At 37.2% G+C, this 21817-nt stretch overlaps 1 protein-coding gene and 1 long non-coding RNA gene across 7 annotated transcripts in view; one reads left to right on the top strand and one right to left on the bottom strand.

Moving 5' to 3' along the window:
- The window catches only part of LOC105481744 (TBC1 domain family member 4), a 207971-nt gene that overhangs the window by 142401 nt on the left and 43753 nt on the right, over nt 1-21817 (bottom strand). The window lies entirely within an intron of this gene.
- The window catches only part of LOC112426648 (uncharacterized), a 29202-nt gene continuing 21401 nt past the window's right edge, over nt 14017-21817 (top strand). The window contains exons 1-3 of one of the 2 annotated variants that reach the window (XR_011614722.1): nt 14017-14063; nt 16882-17005; nt 17393-17492. This is a non-coding gene — a long non-coding RNA (uncharacterized lncRNA). Of the gene's footprint in view, nt 14064-16881; nt 17006-17392; nt 17493-21817 lie in introns of those variants that run through there. The other variant, XR_003018030.2, reaches the window with a different exon arrangement.

Below are 21817 nucleotides of genomic sequence, written 5' to 3'. Positions count from 1 at the left end.
AATGGGAAAAGAGAATTTCTACAAACAAAAGATCCCAAACGATGAAAGGCACACAGTTAGCTATTAGGCCAAAGCTTCTTGTTAATTCCTCCAAGAGTTCTCCTTAAGTTTTCCAAAGAGGTCTGCGTTCTTAAAATAGAATAATTGTTATCTACGTAAATATTTAATTAATAATATTTCAAGCAGTGTTAAGGTGAAAAATACAGGCAGCATGAAGACACAGACTTACATAAGCAATTGCTAATAATTTCTCAGAAGGGCCGGTACTGTTAAACACTGTTTCAATGGTTTTCTTTTTCTCGATTTTTGGAATCACAGATATTCTAACAACTCCAAGTGCTATGTTTGAATTACACTCTTTATTCACTCCCTACTCTCTGCTGCAACCTCCACAAAATAAACACACATATACCTTGTTACTATCACAGCAGCAGTTCTGGTTGTGCTAAAGGTGGATTGAAGATGGGCAAAATAGGAGCAGCCACTATCCAAGGACCAAAAACCACATGTGGGGCCTTTTGGGTGTCGTAACTCCAAAAGGGTTGGGACCACTGATCTAAACGTTTGTTCTCTGTAACTATTAATTCTTTCACTTTCTCTCTCTTTCACACACATGAACACACACAGACACCCACACAAATGGAGACTGTATAACTCAGGGTGCTTTTACAGTCATTCAAATGTGACTTTAGCCACTTTGCTGTAACCAACCAATTTTTACAATTCCCTCAAATAACTGCTTAAGAAAGTTTTGCTGGAGGTTATTTTGCTAGTCAAGCTCTGCTGCAATCTAAGAGGTGTTTTTAAGCAATCACTTGGCCTCTCTACAGTTCTGCCTCTTCTCATTCCAGTGCTGGAAGATGAAAAAGGAGCTGTTGAAGTTGTATGCAACATTTTCACCCTATTCCTTGGATTTCTGCCTAACAATGTAAGTATGTAGTAAGGATCGCAGATTTTTACCAACTTTTTAGTTGTTGTAGTCTTGTACCAGCTTTGAGAAAATATAGAAGGCAAATATGTGAGTTCTGATGAGGCATACCTCAAAGTTGTATAAAATATATTATCAAAAATCATGTTAAAGGAGATAAACACTCTTTGTAACTATTCTAATAGATACATTTCTGAAATTACAGCAGGAAATGAATGAGAACCACACAGTAGTGTTAAGGTTTATAACAATTTACATTCTTCCAGAGAGGGAGGCTGAAGTGGGCACCATACATTAACTGTGGTCTCCCAGTCACCTCCATCTGGTACATGTGTGGAACTCACAAATTGTATTAAATCGAAAAATCTTCGCTGAGTGCTTACCATGTACCTGATTCCATACTACATGCTATGAGAATATAAAAATAGATGATATGATATGGTATCTCTCCCCAGGGGTGATAGGACATGCACAAATAACCACAGTAGAATGCCAAATATGACAAGCACTGGAAGAATGGTATGCCACTGGCAGAGATCACAGTTTCTGGAAGGATCAGAAGGCCTCGTGCGGGAAGCGGCACTGGAGCTAGATTTTAAAGGAAGAGCAGGATGTCACTGGGCAGAAATGAGAAGAACACTGCGTGAACAAACACAAAGGGAAAGGGCAAGGAGGAATGTATCAGAAGAAGGGCAAGTACCTGATTTTGGCAGAGACAGAATAGGTCAAAGAAGATTGGAGAGCCTGGATCCAGGAAATTCCTCAGTGGCTATAGTAAGAAGTTAGATGCTGCCATCTTCCAGAAGGGGTGGCAGACTTGTGCTAGGCAGAGCAGTGGAAATAGGAATGGACAAAGGACATCTCTTATCGGAGAGACAACTGGTCCAAGAAAAGTGGCAACAAATGCTCACTAGCTATAGCTAGCCTTCTACCTACCTGGCCTCTGCAATCCAGAGAGCCACAAAAATAGTTTCAAAAAAAGTGAATGTATAGTACGTAAATCATAAATATGAGTCAGCATAATTTTTAGATTTTCAAAGGTGTGATTTTCTTTTTAGAGTGCTACATCAACGAGTAATCAACAAATGTACGTGTATAAACTTCCTTCTATAGTGTGAAACTATGTGGGTCTCAAGTGGCGATTTGGTGAGGCAAATAAGCAAGAAATCTAGAAGTGCTTCAAGCAACATGGAATGCAGATACTTCTATTTTCAAGAAGATAATTAGGAGTCCTAATCAGATCTCTAGAAAAGCTTTCTGGAACATTATCAGAAATAACAGTGATTTTCAAATAACCACACACATTTATGCTTCCTGGGATCCTTGTAAATTCCACCCTACAATAATTTAACAAGTTACGCCAAATGTAGTAGGGTACGTTCAAGAAAATATTAAAGCAGGAAATCATTCAGGGGGAAAGGGTGAACCAAATCTAGAGAAGAAATGTAACACCTCTGCAAGAGTTGAACGAGGCCTTCAGAAAACGGACCTTGAGTGAACAGAAAAGGCCAAGCAGTTATAAAAGGGAGAATTATTTAGGCAGCTTTACCCCTTGGCTCTCAAGAGCCCAACACTGGACTGTCAGCCACACAAACGAACGCAAACATCATTCTTTAAAATTTAGAAGATTACTTATCAACGGAAATTCTATTCACTCATCTACAATGAAGCACTAATAAAATCTAGGTTTGCTTTCCTAGTTTCTTTTGGAGAAATGATAAGTAGGGGAACAGCAGGGTGGCATCCCCACGGCTCAGGTACTTGAGGCACTTCTCACTCACTGTGTGCAGACGATGCCTCAGAACAGTGATGTTAAAACAAACCATGGTCCTCACAAAGCCTTTTCAGACCCTTTGGCCACATACAATCTCTCCATCCTTGAAGGCACCGCTGTATTTGGCTTCAGCCTCTCCTATCCCATTTACAGTCTCCCTCACTCCCTAACTGCATGGGGATTTTGTGAACTCAGTTGGGGAGTTCACAGAATCTTTGAAGACAGGCATTAGGTCACACTCACCTTTGCAACCCCTGATGGGAGAGACTCCTTAGTAACTTTTTATTTGCTGGGAAACTGTTACTAAGTAATTCTTTGGAGTATATTTATACATGCTTTCCTGTTACAAAATGTTCTATAACAAGAACTCCAGAATAATTATTTTTGCTAAGAACAATTATACTTCAAAGGAGCACTAATGATACTCTATTGGTTGTGTGTACAGTCTTGGGAGAAAAACCTGAAATGAAGCAGCATATCAGAGACTGGGCAAAGAGAACTTCTCTATTATGTTTATAAGAAAATAATTTTTGGATTACAAATGCTCCTCATTTCCTTTAATCTTAAAAACAAAGAAGTACTTTAAAAGTGACAACTTTCTTAACAAAAAACAACCATATTCCAAATCTATAAAAAATACTGACTTTAAAGTTAATTATTGTGACTTAATCACTGATACTGAGATGAAGCAATCCCTTATGTTCTCTGTTCTTCATTTCATCAAATGTTCCACAAATCCATTTCCTCTCCATACATGGTGTACAAAGATTGTGCATTCAAATACACATTTCGTGTATTAAATACTGAAGTTTGTTTTTTCAACTAGAACTGGGATTGCCCAGGCTGGTCTCTAACTCCTGGGGTCAGGTGATCCTACCACCTTGGCCTCCCAAAGTGCCAAGACTACAGGTGTGAGCCACTAACACCTGGTCTTAAATACTGTTTTAAATGTCACCTGTTGTGCTATACACAAACCTTATTCCAAGAGGTTAATAATCCAGATTGCAAAATACTGAGCAAAGATGAGTTCATCTGCCCCCCAATCTCACGGAGTTCCTTGTCATTTTGACCAGAAAACTACAGTGTTAAGAAACTGGCTGTGAAAAAAAAATCAAAATAATTCAGGCCTGAATTTAGGAAGCCCCTGCAGGATGAAATCGGAGAGTCATTTCTTTCTTGTAAGGGAAATGAGAAGCTATAACACAAAGCTCAGATACAGGTTCATTTATCTCCATCATAAAATCCTTTGAAAAACACATTACTTTGGTATCAGGCAAAAAGTCATTAACTATGCAAATGGAAAATTAATTTTGAGTCATAGAAATAATTGGAAATTCATTATAAAATATTGAGAATTTCTAGAAATCTTGTTATCAAAGAAAATCCTTTCGAACTTCAATTCTTTACAATATTTAAATCTATCTTGTTAAAAACTGCTGTAAATTTGTTACTTGTTTATTGAATTCACTTTTGTGATAGTGCCAGGAAGACTATGGAAAGGATCTTCTCTGGACATTTATGTTAAAGATAATATCAATGAAAGCTTTTTCCTAGTAAAACTGAGGAGTGAGGGGGAAACAAAATTCCTCAATGTATTTCTAAATGTCACAGAATATTTGGGATTATCTTTAATTTGATAATTTGTCTATACAAGCAAAACAGAGAATTCAATCAAGTATTCAGCTACTCTTGGTTTTTTAAAAATGGATTTTTGCCCTAACTTTCCATTAGTTTTTATGTCAAGCCACCATCGGTCAACCAATTATTTTAATTGACCTTACAGTTTTTATTCAAATTAAACTTCATAAATCAGGCCAATTTTAGAATTGCTTCCACTACTAGTTAGGCTAAATGACACAGCTGACAGAGAAAACATATTTTAATGATGCGATACCAGAGTTAATCTTAGGGGAAAAGTTTCCAAAAGCAACAACACTCTCAATTAGAAACTATAAACATTAGCCCAAAGTTATCACAAATGAGGTCTAAATAGAGCATTCCATAGAACGTTTTATTTTAATATATCTGCATTAATTTTTAATTTGTATAGTTCGAAATCTCTATGTATTTAAGTGGTTTCTTTTTCTCTGTTTAAAGCCAACTGGCAAGTTTTCAGGAAATATCTCAACAAGTTGCTATATAACTTATGTCCAAAAGAAAGCAGTATAATAATAGGTTTTTCACCCAGTTATTCCAGCACTAAAGTTATAACGAAGCAGTGTTACTAACAACAGATGGTTTGCTAGGGCCAACACCTCGCTAAAGAAATTAAAATTTATTTTATGAAAAAGAGAGAGAGAGTTTTCCCTTAAAACTGGGGGAGGGGGAGTAAAAGGAAAGAGGGAGATTAAATAACAAAGTTAGAAGAGATTCAATAAAAGGCCAAAGCAGGTGAAGACATCAATCAATTCCAGACATTTTAATTCCTCTACTGATTCTAGGTATTAAAGGCAAGAGAAGAATGACTTCTCTATGAGTCTAAAACAAAAACTTCCATTGTAGAGTTAACTCCGCAGCTACTTTTCTGTTTAGTCTCCATTTTAAGCTCTTCCTAATATAGTTCCTATTAGGATCCTTGCTCTGCTTTTACATTACAGGTTTTATTCTCTCTTAATAAAAAGTAATTTTTAAAAATTACAGATGGGATGGGTGGACAAAGGGGAGTTGTTTAATGGGTACAGAGTTTTAGTTTTGCAAGAAGAAAAGCGTTCTGGAGACTCCACAACAATGTAGACATACTTCACACTACTAAACTTTACACTTTAAAATAGTTAAGATGGTAAATGTTATATTACGTGTATTTTTGACAGTTTGAAAAAAGTATGAGTTGGGCACTCATTCCTATCATCCCAGCACTTGGGAAGGTCAAGGCAGGAGGAGTGCAAGACCAGTGTGGGCAACACAGTGAGACCTTATCTCTACGAAACAATTTAAAAATTCAAAAAACTAGCCAGGCATGATGGTGTATGCCAGTAGTCCCAGTTACTCAGGATGCTGAGGCAGGAAGATCCCTTGAGCCCAGGTGTTTGAGGCTGCAGTGAGCTATCATTATGCCACTGCATTCCTGCCTAGGTAATAGAGTAAAACTCTATCTTAAAAAAAGAAAAAAGAAAAGAAAAGAAAAAAATTATGGATGCAGAATTGCTCCAAGAAAGCAATCATTTAATGAATTAAAAATCTTTTAATAATATTGCATTTTTATCTGTTTTTTAATCATTTTTTATAATATTGTTTAAATGTTTCCACTATCCAAAGTGATCTACAGATTCAATGCAATTCCCATCAAAATTCCAATGATATTTTTCACAGAAGTAAAAAAAAAAAACTTAAGATTCACATGGAACCACAAAAGACCCAGAACAGCCAAAGCAATCTTGAGCAAAATGAACAAAGCTGAAGGCATCACACTACCTGATTTCAAAATCTCCTACAAAGCTATAGTAATCAAAATAGCATAGTACTAGCATAAAAGCATACACATAGGCCAGGGGAATGTAAGAGAGAACCCAGAAATAAGTCCACACACTTATGGTCAGTTAATTTTCAACAAAGGTGTCAAGAACACACAATGGGAATGGATAGTCTCTTCAATAAATGGTGCTGAGAAAACTGGATATCCACATGCAGAAGAATAAAATTAGACCCTTATCTCACACCATATACAGAAATCAACTCAAACTGAATTAAAGACTTAGACATAAAACCTGAAACGGTAAAACTACCAGAAGCTCCATGACATTGGTCTAAGCAGTGATTTTTTTCGGTATGACCCCAAAGGCACAGGCAACAAATGCAAAAATAGACAAATAGAATATAATCAAATTAAAAAGCTTCTGCACAACAAACAAAATTACCCGAGTGAAGAGACAAACTATGAAAAAGGAGAATATATATGTATGCAAACCATGTATCTGGTAAGGGGTTAATATCCAAAATATATGAGGAACAATTCAATAGTTTAAAAAAAAAAATTTAAAAATGGGTAATGGACCTGAACAAACATTTCTCAAGAGAAGACACACAAATGGTCAATAGTTGTAAGAGAAAATGTTCAACATCACTAATCATCAGGAAAATTCAAATTAAAACCACAATGCCTCACACCTGGTAGAATGGCTATTATAAAAAAAGATGACAAGTAAGTGTTGGTGAGGATGTGGTGAAAAGGGAACCACACTATTGGCCAGGATGTAAATTAGTATGGTCATAATGGAAAACAGTATGGAGGTTGCTCAAAAATTCAAAATAGAACTACCATATGATCAAGCAATCCCACTACTGGATATATATCTAAAGGATATGACATGAATATGTCGAAAAGGTATCTATACTCTCATGTCCACTGCAGCATTATTCACAATAGCCAAGATATGAAATCAATGTAAGCGTCCACCAACAGATGAAATGTGGTATATATACACAATAGAATGCCGTTCCACCTGGGAAGCAAATCCTATTATTTTCAACAGCATGGAGACTTGGAGAACATGATGTTAAATGAAATAAGCCAGGTACAGAAAGACAAATACCACATGATCTCACTTATCTGTGAAATCTAAAAAAAAAAATCCACTCATAGAAACAGAGTAAAATGGTGGTTACCAGAGGCTGGAGTGTAGGAGCTTTGGGAAGATGTTAGTCAAAGGACACAAAATTTCAGTTAGACAGGAGGAACATGTTAAAGACACCTACTGTACATCATGGTGACCATAGTTAATAATAACAACATATTATATACTTGAAATCGTTGAGAGAGTAGATTTCAAAGGTTCTCACCACACAAAAAAGTTAAGAATGTAAGGTAATGCATATCTTAAATGGCTTGATTTAACGACTCTACAATGCATATTGGTATCAAAACATCATGTTTTATACCATAAATATATAAAATGTTTACTTATGAATTGAAATAAAATTCTTAATGGGAGAAAAACTTGAACAGACATTTCTCCAAAGAAGACATAAAAATGGCCAACAGGGATATGAAAAGATGCTTGACTTCACTAATCATTACAGAAATGCAAAGCAAAATACAATGAGATATATATATAGTCTCACTCCTCTTAGGAAGCCTGTTATCAAAAAGAGAAGAAGAGACCACAAGTGTTGGGGAGGATGTGTAGAAAAGGGAAAAAATCCTTTTTGATAATGCTTAAGTCACAGATCAAGTCCCCTTATTAAAATAACCATAAGTGAAATTATCAAGTGGTTTCACAGAAAACATGTATCCAGCTAACAAATGGCAGGAGGTCAATTCAACCCTTTTTGTTACTGGCTATATTAAAGACTGTGATTCTAGACACATCAGGATAAACACATATAAATCAAATTACCTGTTCTTATTCACCTTGCATTGAATTTATTCCCTAGCAACACTGGTATGAGACTCAGGAACTATTCAGCCACTGGCTCAATTTCTTACCTGTTGGAGCAAATACCTACACAGGTTTGGAAGCGACCTTGTGCAATCCCATGTCTCTTAATAACCACAAGAGACTATTCATGTCCAAAACTAAATGAAAGAAAAAGCATCCCCAAAACAAAAAGCTTTAAACAAAAGTAGAAAGAATGAATATTGGCCAGGCACAGTGGCTCACACCTGTAATACTAGAATTTTGGGAGGCTGAGGCAGGTAGATTGCTCAAGCCCAGGAGTTTGAGATCAGCCCGGGCAACATGGGGAGACTCTGCCTGGAAAAAACACACACAAAAAAACAGCTGGGCATGGTGGTGCATGCCTGTAGTCCCAGCTACTCGGGAGGCTGAGGTAGGACGACTGCTTGAGCCTGAGAGTTCAGGGCTGCAGTTAGCTATGATTATGCCATTGTTCTCCAGCCTGGAAGACAAGAGATTGTCTCAGAAGAAAAAAAAAAAAGAGAGAGTGAATATCTTCAAAATATAAACTTTTAAGTATCTGCTGTATATATCAACAATATTATTCAGATGGAATTTTCAAGCTGAGTGCAGTGGCCTATGCCTGTAATCTCAGCACTTTGGGAGTTCAAAGCGGGAGGATCACTTGAGTCCAGCCTAGACTCAAGTTCAAGACCAGCCTGGCCAACACAGCAAGACCCTATCTCTATTTTTAAATTAAATATTAAAATAGAAAAAGAAAAAAAGAACATGGAACTATCAGAGCAGCTAGTGAACCTCACACCACTGCTGCTCAGGCTTGAAGCTTGAAGCTGGCTCCTTTTGTATTTAGACCTCCCTCAGCACTTGCCCCGATACTCACACTCAAATTACTCATAATCACTGACCTCTTTCCTAGACTTGCAAGATCCTGTAAGAGCTAGGATCCCTGGGTCACTGATCTTTGCATCCTTCACACATTTATAACTGTGCTTTATTCACTGTTTAAGTGAAAAGTCTTGAAAGCTCACACTTCCGTATTCTTGTTTTATGTTGCTTAGAAGAACAAAAAGAAAATGCTAAATCACTTTTTCATGAATCCATTTTTTGAACTATACATGATAGATTTCTGATATACTTTGGTAAATACTCCTCTGACAATTTACTAACAGGAGGAAGGGCCAAAGAAGGGAATAGACTATAATGGGAAGAAAAATTAAAATAAAATCAGGAAGCAAGCAAGCATATGTACTTAAAATAATGTCAGGAAGCAAACATTTAATACCTGGCATTCTCTACAGGTATTAAAAACAACAGGGGACATAAAATTCAGCCTTCATTAAGGGGGTGCTTCAGTACTGTCGGGTTTGTTTATTATTTTGGGGAGGACTTGGGGGGAGTAGCGGGAAGGGATGAAACAAGCAAAGCTCAAACATTACAATAAAATGTTTCATGTCATGAAACAGATCTCAAACACATTTCTGCTTTTGTAACATTCTATGCTAAGGTCTGAGGTGAACTACCAAAGAAGATTTTAAAGGAAAAACGCTGAAAATTTATCTGGACAATGTTCATGTTTTTTACACATCCTTCCAGCATGTTTCACCCTCTACCCTTACACTTTTGTTAGTCATATTTGGATTAAATACAGTAATGGAAAACCAGTATAATGTTTGCTGGTATGAATCTATACTAGATTTTTCTAGAAAAATTAACAAGTCAGGAATTAATGTATAATAATTTCCTTTAGTTCTTATGAATAAAATCAAGACTCTTTTAATCTAAATCACTCTATGGGGGACTGAACACAACAGAAATAAAAATATAACAGACAAATGAGGAGCAATTTGCTTCTAAAATGATTTTTGGCAACCCAGTTTCCCGGATTAGTTCATCTTGATCATTTTGAAATGGAATCATTCTTCGTCTGAAGCAATATTGCAAAAGTCTTTGCCTTCTTGGACAGAGGCTTGCCGCAAATATAGACAGGGCAGACTAAGGGTGAAGTAAATAGGAGAATGCCACCCTTGCTGCAACCCCTGTCATCACACATTTCATAGGCTCCCATATTTCCAGCCATGACAGCTTTGGTCTTTGATGGAACACGGCCAACTTTCAGAGCAGTAACGATGACAGTAGGCCCCCTCCCTACACACTCCTGCATCCTACAGAGGTAAGAGAGAATTAACTGTGGAAACTGCCATAGCTAAATCACCTGACCACCACAAATTTCTCATACCACATACCCAGGTTATCATTACACAGAGTCGCAAGTGGTGGCAATCCTAGTTTTCTGTGAGTAACTTTTTTGGAGTTTTAAGTATTAAAACCACCAAATGTATGTTTTCATGTTGTAAAATCACATGTTAGAGAAAAGAACGAAGCATATCTTTCCAGTAACATAGGAAAGAAAGTTAACTGTCGTACCCTAATCTAAAAAATAAGTCAATATGGAAATCAACAACCTACAGAAGGCAAAGTAAAATTCCCCCTCTTCATAATCTCCATCACTGAAAGTAAATATTTTCATCTCATCACAAAGAAAAGTCCATCCAGTTCCAGAGTTCAATGAATAAGCCCAAAGTCTTAATATGGAACAGGAATGAGTATGTATAACAGAGTGAGTCAAGGTTGACCCAGAGCTTTCTGGATCTTCTGGTCTGATTTGCAACATTTAAGCCTTCAGGGCTTGACAAATGTGGTGCCATTTGCTGAGATTTTCATGCCCAGGCATTTATATTCTTGTCATTAAAAAGTTGATAAAATTTGTCTTCCAAATCAATTTAGCAAGATAAAATAAAAGGTTTTAATTAAAATGATCCCAAAATGCTTTTCAAATTTATTTAGGTCGAACCACTACTCTTTTAAAAAGAGTATTGGGGGAGAAAAGAAAAAAACAAAACACCTGAGAGAAATTGGAAAAAATCGAGGAAGAAAAAAGATGAGAGAACTGGAGGGGAGAAAAATTAGACCAAAAAAACAAAACAAAACAAAACTTTAAGGCAGTGAAATGCAAAGAAAAACTTAGAAAAACCTTAGTCTGAGAGCCCATAGGACTTTCAGAGCATAGAACCGTCTGCAAAACTTGAACAGAATAAATAGATTTTTAGCTGAATCTTGCAATCTACATAATAATGTATTCCAAAAAGCACCCATCTGGAAAGGGAGAAAAGCTAGAGTTAGTCCACAGAGAATGAGCAAGACTAGATAAAGGTATTTCACTCTAAATCTCCCAGAGAAGGGTTAAGCAGAACAACCTTTACCATTGCACACAGACAATGAACAGAGAAAAAGAAAATTATAAAATATATACATGACAGTTGAGAATATGAGTCTATATGAAATATTCTCACAATATCTGTAGCTACGTATCACCATGGATATGCTCTGTAACTGGAAATTTGTAAAATTTACTCTATAGCTAGATGACAAAAATTACAGCCTTTTAAGTTGGAAGACATTCCTTTCTCACTGTGAAACATACATCGCTTTAAAGGCTGACAGCTTTTACTCCCAAAAATGACTCATTTAGCATTGTTTCATTTCTTTAAAAATTAAACAAGTGGTCTTTTTGTGAATTCTAAATTAAATAGGCCATTTTCAAAACAGTCCATACTGTCCCCTTGTGCCCCACCCAAGCACACACTTCAAAATCTCTTTTCTTTCCTAATATCTGTATCTTCTTTCCAAACATGACCAAAGGGTCACACCACTGGAATTTATAAAGCAGAATGAGAAACTGACAGAAATAGGGAAGAGGACATTGCAAGGGCTTTTCTTGTTAAGTGTCGTTGCTTTACATCAGCTTAGTACTCCAGGCTCATCGGGGGACAGATGGAGAAATCACAACTTCCCAAATGTTTATTATATGTGCAGATGGCTGTTTCCGTTTTGCATCTTCCATTCTTTTATATCCCCGTTGATTTGTGTAGATATGAACAGTTGCTCCCTTAAGGCTTTATCATGTGTAATTAGGGCTCTTCGGGCACAGCACTTCACTCTCTCTCCACCCACCCCTTCCTTTTCTCTCTTTTTTTTTTTTTTTTGTTTTGTTTTGTTTTGTTTTGTTTGAGACAGAGTCTTGCTCTGTCGCCGGGGCTGGAGTGCAGTGGCCGGATCTCAGCTCACTGCAAGCTCCGCCTCCCGGGTTTACGCCATTCTCCGGCCTCAGCCTCCCGAGTAGCTGGGACTACAGGCGCCCGCCACCTCGCCCGGCTAGTTTTTTGTATTTTTTTTTTTAGTAGAGACGGGGTTTCACCGTGTTAGCCAGGATGGTCTCGATCTCCTGACCTCGTGATCCACCCGTCTCAGCCACCCCTTCCTTTTCATATGGTCAATGCAGCTCCATCCCTGAGTGTGTTTGCTCACATTTGCCCTCCCATGCCACTCCACCCACAATCTTGCCACTGTAACTGAGAATGTCCTTGCTGATACCCATTCAGTGAAAGACAAGGTGAACAAAGTCCAGCTTAAAATAAGCTAGACTTAAACTCAAGTCCTGAGGGGTGCCCAGCGAATGAACACTCCTGGCAAGCTTAAACTAAGCTATTTCTGGAGGTGTCCCAGGGAGAATAAAAGGGAAATGAGGTATCAATGGGCTTTACAACAGCTGTACTAAATTCCTTTAAACAAGCAATTATAGAAGATTATCTAGAAATTATAACTGGTGTAATCAGCTAGTTGATATAAATAAGCTAGTAATTATACATGCAAATTATCATTATGAGCAATCGGAGTTTTGGCTTTGTTTCTATGCAATTTTCATTCTTGAGAACTTTGAGAAAAACGGGTTCCATAACCTGTCAAGTATATGGGTGCTAGGATTATAGGAAACTCTTTTGTACTATTTTTTTAACTTTCTAAATGATCTTAATCCCCTGTTCTAATCTCAATTCTGTTGCTAAAGCTGTCAGGTGACCTTCAGTATGATACCTAACTGTCGTACAAAAGCTTCTTTTCACATCTATAAAATTGAGATAAGGACATCTTCCTTGAATAAACAACTTAATTTCTACTTGGTGCCTGGGAACTTCAGCATGAGTAACTCCATTTTGGTTTGGTCTGTTGGGACTAAGGATCCCAACCTTTGGTCCGTTGGTCTAAGGATCAGAGTTAGGTAACAACTGTAATGATGAAAGTAAATAAAAATAATTTCATATTGCATTCTTCTTACCAAAGATCTTTACTAAGGAACTATTTGCCTGGAATTCAAAAGGCAAATCATTGCTTTTTCAATGAATTAACATTTACTGAGTATCTATAATGTATCAGGATCTGTACTGGTACTAAAGATTCAGATAATTTATATTCTAGAAATAGGATATGAAAGAAGACATCGACTTGTGCACATAAAAATTTTAAAACGGCTTGTTACCTATTAAGAAATATTGAGAGGAACCAGGAAAGGAAGGAGTAGCCTCACTCCAGTCTAAGGGTTAAGAATGGACATTTTAGAAGGATTAGATTTGCTTGAACTGAGCCTAAAGAAATCAGTAAAGCTTAGCAACTGGAGTGAGAAAGTGGAGGAAGATTCCAGGCCAAGTCCATTCTTTGGTGAAAAGTAACAGACACCCAATTCACTCACTTTCCTTGTGTAACCAGAAGTAGGCAGTGTGGAGTTGGCTTTACAGACAAATCAAACTGGAGCCCTTCCATCTCTGTGACTGGAGAAAATGGTCTCTAGTGTGAAATATCCAGGGAAAAGCTCCACTTGATGCGGCCCATCCCTGGGGCGAGCACCTCAGCCAAAGGATAAATGTATTAACTGCCCAGATGTTCTATGGCCCCAGGAACCTTGTGGGACTATGACTAAAAGGTAAGTTGAAACTCCATGTTCTGAGGCAGTTTTCTGTAGCTCACTGTGGTTCTAAGCAGACAAAACAATAATGTCTATGACACCGCAGGAATGTCAACAACCACATAAATAAATAAAACATCATGGGTCAGGTGGAGAGAAGCACTGGGGACTATGAAGAGGGAAAAACCAGCACTCTCCCAGCAATATAAAAAGGTAATGTTTGACCTGGAGGTGTGGGAATTTATAACTACTGTTAGTTTAAAATGAAATGGCACAGAGAAAGCAATTTAGAATGTACAGTTAATACTTAAACGGAATAACTCTTTACAAGTAAAGATGCAGAAGAAAGGAACTAATATGTTCAAGTGTCTGATGCACTTTCTATAGCCTCACAACCTTACCATAAGGTAGGTATTATCATCTTCATCTTATAAATGAGTCAGCTGAGATTGAAGATTTCTCAGGCTGCAAAAGACATGCAGCTAGCAAGAAGTGGCTTCGGCACTAAAAATCATGCCTGTCTGTCACAGTGCCTATGTTCTTTGCATGGTGCCTCTCATAGGGATTAGAGCAAATAACTGAAAGAAAAAAAAAATACAAAAGAGCCTACTCTACTTCACTTACATTTATTGCCTCACCTCTCACCATTCCATGCCATTCAATAAATACTGAATATTTACTACGCATGAGTCATTTTCTGTCATGCCACGGTGACCCACAGACTGCCACCCATTCATTAGATCCATCTCAGGTGCCAGTGGCATTCCTCAGCCTTATTCTCTCACACACGGTGGAAAACACAGGAAACTGCCCTGTCCATTTATCCAAAACATTCTTCAAACCATACTGCCTTACTATGTAGCACTCACGAAGTATGTATGGAAGTAGAGTGTTTTAAGGGCTCATAGATTCTTTGTACAATCTGTTCCCATTTCTGATCTAATATATCTACCCAAAGCATCAAGACAAGAGAGTATAAGTCATAAAATAAAAACAATCTACTGTCCCTTGTTAAGAAATGAAAATACAAGATGCTTTTCCCTATTATACACAGATAGGAAAGCATATGTGTAAAAGACAAAGGCAATGAATGCTCTCTAACCCATTATATAAATTACCTGCAAGAGAGACAGACCTTTCCTAACATACTTGATTCATCTATTCTAATACACAGAATACTCATTTTATACCATATTATATTGATTCATACTATAAATAAAAGAAAATGGCAAATTTAAAAGTTTCACAAAAGAAACTATCAACAGTAAACAGACAACCTTCAGAATGGGAAAAAAATATTTGCAAACTATGCAGGTGACAAAGGTCTAATATCCAGCATCTATAAGAAACTTAAACAAATGTACAAGAAAAAAAACAACCCCATTAAAAAGTGGGCAAAGGACACGAACAGACACTTCTCAAAAGAAGACATACATGTGGCCAACAAGCATATGAAAAAAAGCTCAACATCACTGATCATTAGAGAAATGCAAATCAAAACCACAATGAGATACCATCTCACATCAGTCAGAATTGCTATTATTAAAAAGTCAAAAAATAACTGATGCTGGTGAGGTTGCAGAGAAAAGGAAATACTTATTCACTGTTGGTGGGAGTGTAAATTGGCTCAACTATTGTGGAAAGAAGTACAGCAATTCCTCAAAGAGCTAAAAGCAGAACTACCATTCGACTCAGCAATCCCATTACTGGGTATATATCCAGAGGAATGTAAGTCATTCTGCCACAAAGACATATGCAGGCGAATGTTCATGGCACACTATTCACAACAGCAAAGACATGGAATCAACTTAAATGCCATCAATGACAGATTGGATTTTATAAGTGTGGTACATATATACCATAGAATACTATGCAGCCATAAAAAAGAATGAGATCATGACTTTTGCTAGAACATGGGTGGTGCTGGAGGCTATTATCCTTAGCAAACTAACACAGGAACAGAAAACCAAATACCACATGTTCTCACTTACAAGTAAGAGCTAAATGATAAGAACTTAGGAACACAAAGAAGGAAACAACAGACAGTGAAGTCTACTTGAGGGTGGAGGGTGGGAGGAGGGAGAGGACCAGAAAAGATCACTATTGTGTTCTGGGCTTAATACCTGGGTGATAAAATAATACGTACAACAAATTCCTGTGACATGTGTTTACCTATGTAACAAACCTTCACATGTACCCCCAAACCTAAAAGTTAACAAAATAAATAAAAAGCTTCAGATAACTAAAAATATTTTGTATATAAGATGAAATATTAATAACACAGATTCAACCTATAAAAATAATTTAAGTTGCGTATTTCAAAATCTGTAAAACAAAAAAGTTCTGAGAGTTTCACAGACCTAAAAATGGTTGCTTTCTTATTAAGAGGAGGAAAGTTTAAAAGTTCAATTAAAACATACACAATTACAGGCCTGGTGTGGTGGCTCATGACTGTAATCCCAGCACTTTGGGAGGCCAAGGCAGGCAAGTCACCTGAGGTCAGGCATTCGAGACTAGCCTGGCCAACGTGGCAAGACCCTGTCTCTGCTAAAAATACAAAAATCAGCTGGGCATGGTGACGGGCACCTGTAATCCCAGCTACTTGGGAGGCTGAGGCAGGAGAATCACTTGAACCCGGGAGGCAGAGGTTACAGTGAGCCAAGATCACACCACTGCACTCCAGCCTGGGTGACAGAGGAAGGATTCTGTATCAAAAAAAAAAAAAAAAGAAAGAAAAGAAAAAAACCATAATTACAACTAAAAAAAACCACTTTGATATCAGTGATATAATTAAAACATCTTTGTAAGAGAAATATAATATGATACAGTCATGATAACTTGAAAGGAAAACTTCAGTAATAAATAACTCTATAACAAGGTTTTTAATTTAATCTTTACAAACTGTAAATATTAGATACTGAAATGCTAAGGCAAGCAACAATCTTTAACACAAGGACATCACGTTGTTTCTAGATATAGTAAATCTGTATGCATAAACATACATAGATTTCATATGTCTGTCCACTGACAGATCCTAGAAGCTATGACAGCAAGTGGCAACGAATATACCAAGTATCCTGGTGTGGGTTTCTAAATACCATTCTCTACTAAAAGAATCTGGAGTTTCTTGAAAAAATGGCTGACTGACAAGCTAGGTAAGTATAAAATAAGTCTGAAATCCATTTTTGTCCCAAAAGTGCTCAAAGAATAACTACAGTATGGGAAAAAGATATAGAAGTCAGTGTAAAAGAGTTGCCACTGGCAAACTCTGGGAAATAATGACAGTGACTGGTTATAGCCCACTAACCAAAATAAGAATCCATGAATCCACACTGATATAAACAAACAGACAAGAAAATAAAGTTCTATTTTATATACAATGGTGATATCATTTGACTGTGTCCCCACCCAAATCTCATGTTGAATTGTAGCTCCCATAATCCCCATGTGTCATGGGAGGCAATTGAATCATGGGGGCAGGTTTTCCCATGCTGTTCTCATGATAGGGAATAAGTCTCACAAGATCTGATGATTTTTTAAAGGGCACTTCCCCTGCACATGCTCTCTTGCCTGCCACCATGTAAGATGTGCCTTCGCTCCTACCTTCCGTTACCCATGATTATGAGGCCTCCCCAGCCATATGGAACTGTAAGTCCATTAAACCTTTTTTTCTTTATAAATTACCCCAGTCTCGGGTATTTCTTCATAGGAGTATGAAAACAGACTAACACAAATGCCAACTAGTTCATGAAGAAGGAATGGTGGAATCAAAAACTACCATTTCAGGCTGGGTGCAGTGGCTCACACCTGTAATCCCAGCACTTTGAGAGGCCAAGGCAGGCAGATCACTTAAGCTCAGGAGTTCAAGACTAACCTGGACAACATGGTGAAACCCTAACTCTATAAAAAATACAAAAATTAAGCAGTTGTAGTGGTGCACGCCTGTAGTCCCAGCTACTCAGGAGGTTGAGGTGGGAGGATCACCTGAGCCCGAGGAGGCTGAGGCTGCAATGAGCCATGATTGCACCACTGCACTCCAGCCTGGGTAACAGTGAGACTCCGCCTTAAGAAAAAACAAAACCATTTCACAACCATCATAGTAATAATGGATTTGGGCAAGAATCATCAATGGACACTAATGGGTAAAATGTTTCATAAAAAGCATCTCCCTACAGAATCCTTATTATTAATTGACAAGTGAAAAATTCTTCTTCATCTTACATTAGAGAAACTTGGAAGACACCATCTTAATCAAGTGATAAAAGTTAGTATCACCAGTAATGGGACAAATTGACATCTCATGCCTCCTGCTAAAATGCACTGATAGGAACACACTTCTGTGATATTCCTCCCAAAAACGCATAATTTGTATCTAACCATGAAAAAACATTAGCCAAACCCAAAATGAGAAATATCCTAAAAATGCCTGTTCAAAAATAACTGGTGCTCTTCAAAAATGTCAAGGTAATGAGAGAGTAGAAAAGATTAGGAAAACTCCAGATTAGGAGAGACTTAAACATAAACATATGGATTAGATACAGATCCTAGGCCTAAAGGGGTATTACTGGTGAAATCTGAATGGGGTCTGTGGATTAAATGATAACAACAGTTTGGTATTTATTTCCCAATTTTTATGGCAGCACGGTGGTTATCTAACGGTGTCCTTGTTTTCAGGAAAAATCCAACGAAACATTAAGGGGGCAGTGCAGCAGCATGTCTGCAACTTATTTTTAAATTGTTCAAAAAAAATTACAGTAACAAGGAGAACTAGATTCTGAGAGAATTATAAGGCAAATTTTGTAAAAATGTTAATAAATGTAAAATGTGAATCAAGGGAGTAAGAGTTTTTATATTATTCTTTCAATGTTTCTGTAAGTCTGAACTTATTCTAAAACAAAAAGGTTTTTTAAATCTACTTTAGTTGTCCACAGTATGAACAGAGGAGTAGCAAAATTATTCCGTTAAATTCCTTGAAGTGCTAGTCTCATTATAAACATTTTTTTTTTTAAGAGAATGGAGCTATTTCTGGCCCCTCTACAATACACCGATATACAGTTTTTGAGATTTGGGACACTAAGAAGTAGCTGATATCTTTAAAAGTTTGGCAGCTCTCCAGTGGATAACTGACTCTCAGAGAAAAGCTAACTCACCAGTAGCAGCTAATTCCTCTATAAAACAGAGCAAGCTGTTAAGTGCCCTGACCTTCCCAGTGAGAAGTCGCTGCTATTCACTGTGAACTATTTGAAGATGCATTAACTCTTTCTGGTGGCTGGCAGAGGTCTGTCAAAAGAGTACAGAGTTTTGCCTGGTATTACTAAGAACCTGTTTTTTAAAATCCTTTAGATCTGCAATTCTTACAATTGAGGAAAATGTTCTTAGCCAAGAAAATACTCAAAAAGCTACACAAATATGGCAAAAATAAAATCTTCAGATTCTCCCATCACACTACAATTTTCCAATGTCATAAACATCTTTTCCTCATTCTGCTATATCCAATAATTGATATGGTAAACTGTTCTTTCAAAAGACAACTTCCACCTGTTGCATTCTTCTAGTCAAGCTTCCCTCTTGAAGCATACTACTCTTGTTCATATACCGTTAATTACATTTCCTAGTAACTCCTAGAAACTTACAACTGATAAAAACAATAAAGCAAATAAGCATCTCTATGCTAAAAACAATTCCAAATGTTTCACTTGAGCAATGCTTATGGTTCAATTTTCTCTAGAAACATTTCATTAATATGCCTTTCAATATTAGCTGCTCTTGAAATACCCACCTTAACAAAAGCCCTGTCACTTGTAAATGCCTAAGGATAGAAAAAAACAGAAGAGCTCTATCCTAGATGTATAAAAAGGGGCAAATCCAATCAATATCCTCTAAAGCACTTGGAAGTCAGTTTTAGAAAGTCTAGCCAGCAAACCTGTGGCTACATTCTATAACAATGATAGATCTAAAAGGAAGAGCCCATGCAAGGCCATAACACACTGAGAATTCAAGTTATAAATAGTAAAATATTATGGAAAACTTTTATAATATTAAGAATTTTCATGCAGAAACATGGTGTGTCTCTTCACTTATTTTTTAAAGCAGATTAATGTCGACCACATTGTCTATAGATAAACAGGCTACAAGTCTCTTAGATTCGCATTTTAGAAAATTCAGAAATAGTTTCCTACAGATACGTATCTATGTAGTCAAAAGGGCATATGATATGAGATAAAAGTATTTTCTGTTTAAGGTAATTTAAGTGGAAAGCTACATGATTTTAGTGCCAAATATTTTGATATGAGAGGAGATAAAAGTATTTCCTGTTTAAGGTAATTTAAGTGGAAAGCGACATTATTTTAGTGCCAAATATTTTGTACAGTATTATGTGGACCATATATTTTGAGAGCAAAGAGCTTAGCTTCTGCAGCTGAAGATAAGCTCAAGCAACATCACTATTAATGCTTCCCTTTAGAAGTTCTATAAACGTGTTTGCCATAGACAAAATCTCCCAAAAAACTGCCTTGTTCCTCATCCAAGAGGTAATTCCAGTTTATTGATGGCAACTTTAAGTAAAATTTGCCACATCTAAATTTCTTTACACTTCGTATATAAAGTTTTTTTATTCTATTTATGTTGATTTTGATTCATTTAAGGCCAAGTGCTGTGATAAAATTCATAATTTTTACTTTTCACAATTTAAATGTAATATTTTATCATCTGCCTGAATACGCTGCTTACTATTCAGTAAGCCTAATAATATGCTTGTTCTTTTAAACTTGTGTTCTTTCTCCAATGCAAATCGCATGTTCACTCAGAGATACTGTATTAATCACACAAAACAATAAGACTGTTTGCTATCCAGAGTATTTAATGGAAATTGTAAACCACTATGTTCAAATCTTCATATAAATAGCCAAATAACTCACTTATTCTTGCTTAGACTATATTCCTCAATCTATGCTTCTTTATTTCAATTACTAGTTTTGTTGTACCCAATGTTTAGAAAAATTGGCAAGGTTTTTGTTGTTGTCATTGTTGTTTTGAGACAGTCTCACTCTGTCACCCAGGCTGGAGTACAGTGGCGCAGTCTGGATGGTAAAACCCCGTCTCTACTAAAAAAAAATACAAATATTGGCCGGGCGCGGTGGCTCAAGCCTGTAATCCCAGCACTTTGGGAGGCCGAGAAGGCGGATCACAAGGTCAGGAGATCGAGACCATCCTGGCTAACACGGTGAAACCCCGTCTCTACTAAATATACAAAAAAATTAGCCAGGCGAGGTGGCGGGCGCCTGTAGTCCCAGCTACTCGGGAGGCTGAGGCCGGAGAATGGCGTAAACCCGGGAGGCGGAGCTTGCAGTGAGCTGAGATCTGGCCACTGCACTCCAGCCCGGGCGACAGAGCGAGACTCCGTCTCAAAAAAAAAAAAAAAAATACAAAAATTAGCCAGGCATTGGTGGCGCGCGCCTGTAATCCCAGCTACTCAGGAGGCTGAGGCAGGAGAATCACTTGAACCCGGGAGGCGGAGGTTGCAGGTTGCACGCCACTGCACTCCAGCCTGTGCGACAGAGTGAGACTCCATCTCAAAAAAAAAAAAAAAAGAAAGAAAAGAAAATTAACTGGTATACATGCAATATTCCAAACAACTTAAAATATAAGAAATGTTTCATTAACATCTGACTATAAACAGTACCTTTTATGAAAAGATTCTTGTACACTTAATGAGCATAATAATTTTGCAGGACTCTGAGGACAGAACACAATCATTGGACAAGCATTTTTTGATACACTATGTGTCAGGCACTGGTCATTAAAAAGACGAATACTATAAATACATGAAGGCAGAAATCCCACCTTTACGTAATTCCAAACAGACATAGAAGTCAACAAACAGAATAATGCGTTAAGTGTTATAATTGGAGGAGGAGGAGAAGAAAGAAGAAAGAGGAAGAAGGAGGAGGAGGAGGAAGGAGGAAGGA

Source organism: Macaca nemestrina, chromosome 16 (assembly GCF_043159975.1).
Source record: "Macaca nemestrina isolate mMacNem1 chromosome 16, mMacNem.hap1, whole genome shotgun sequence".
NCBI lineage: Eukaryota > Metazoa > Chordata > Mammalia > Primates > Cercopithecidae > Macaca > Macaca nemestrina.
This window is presented reverse-complemented; position numbering and strand designations above follow the sequence as displayed.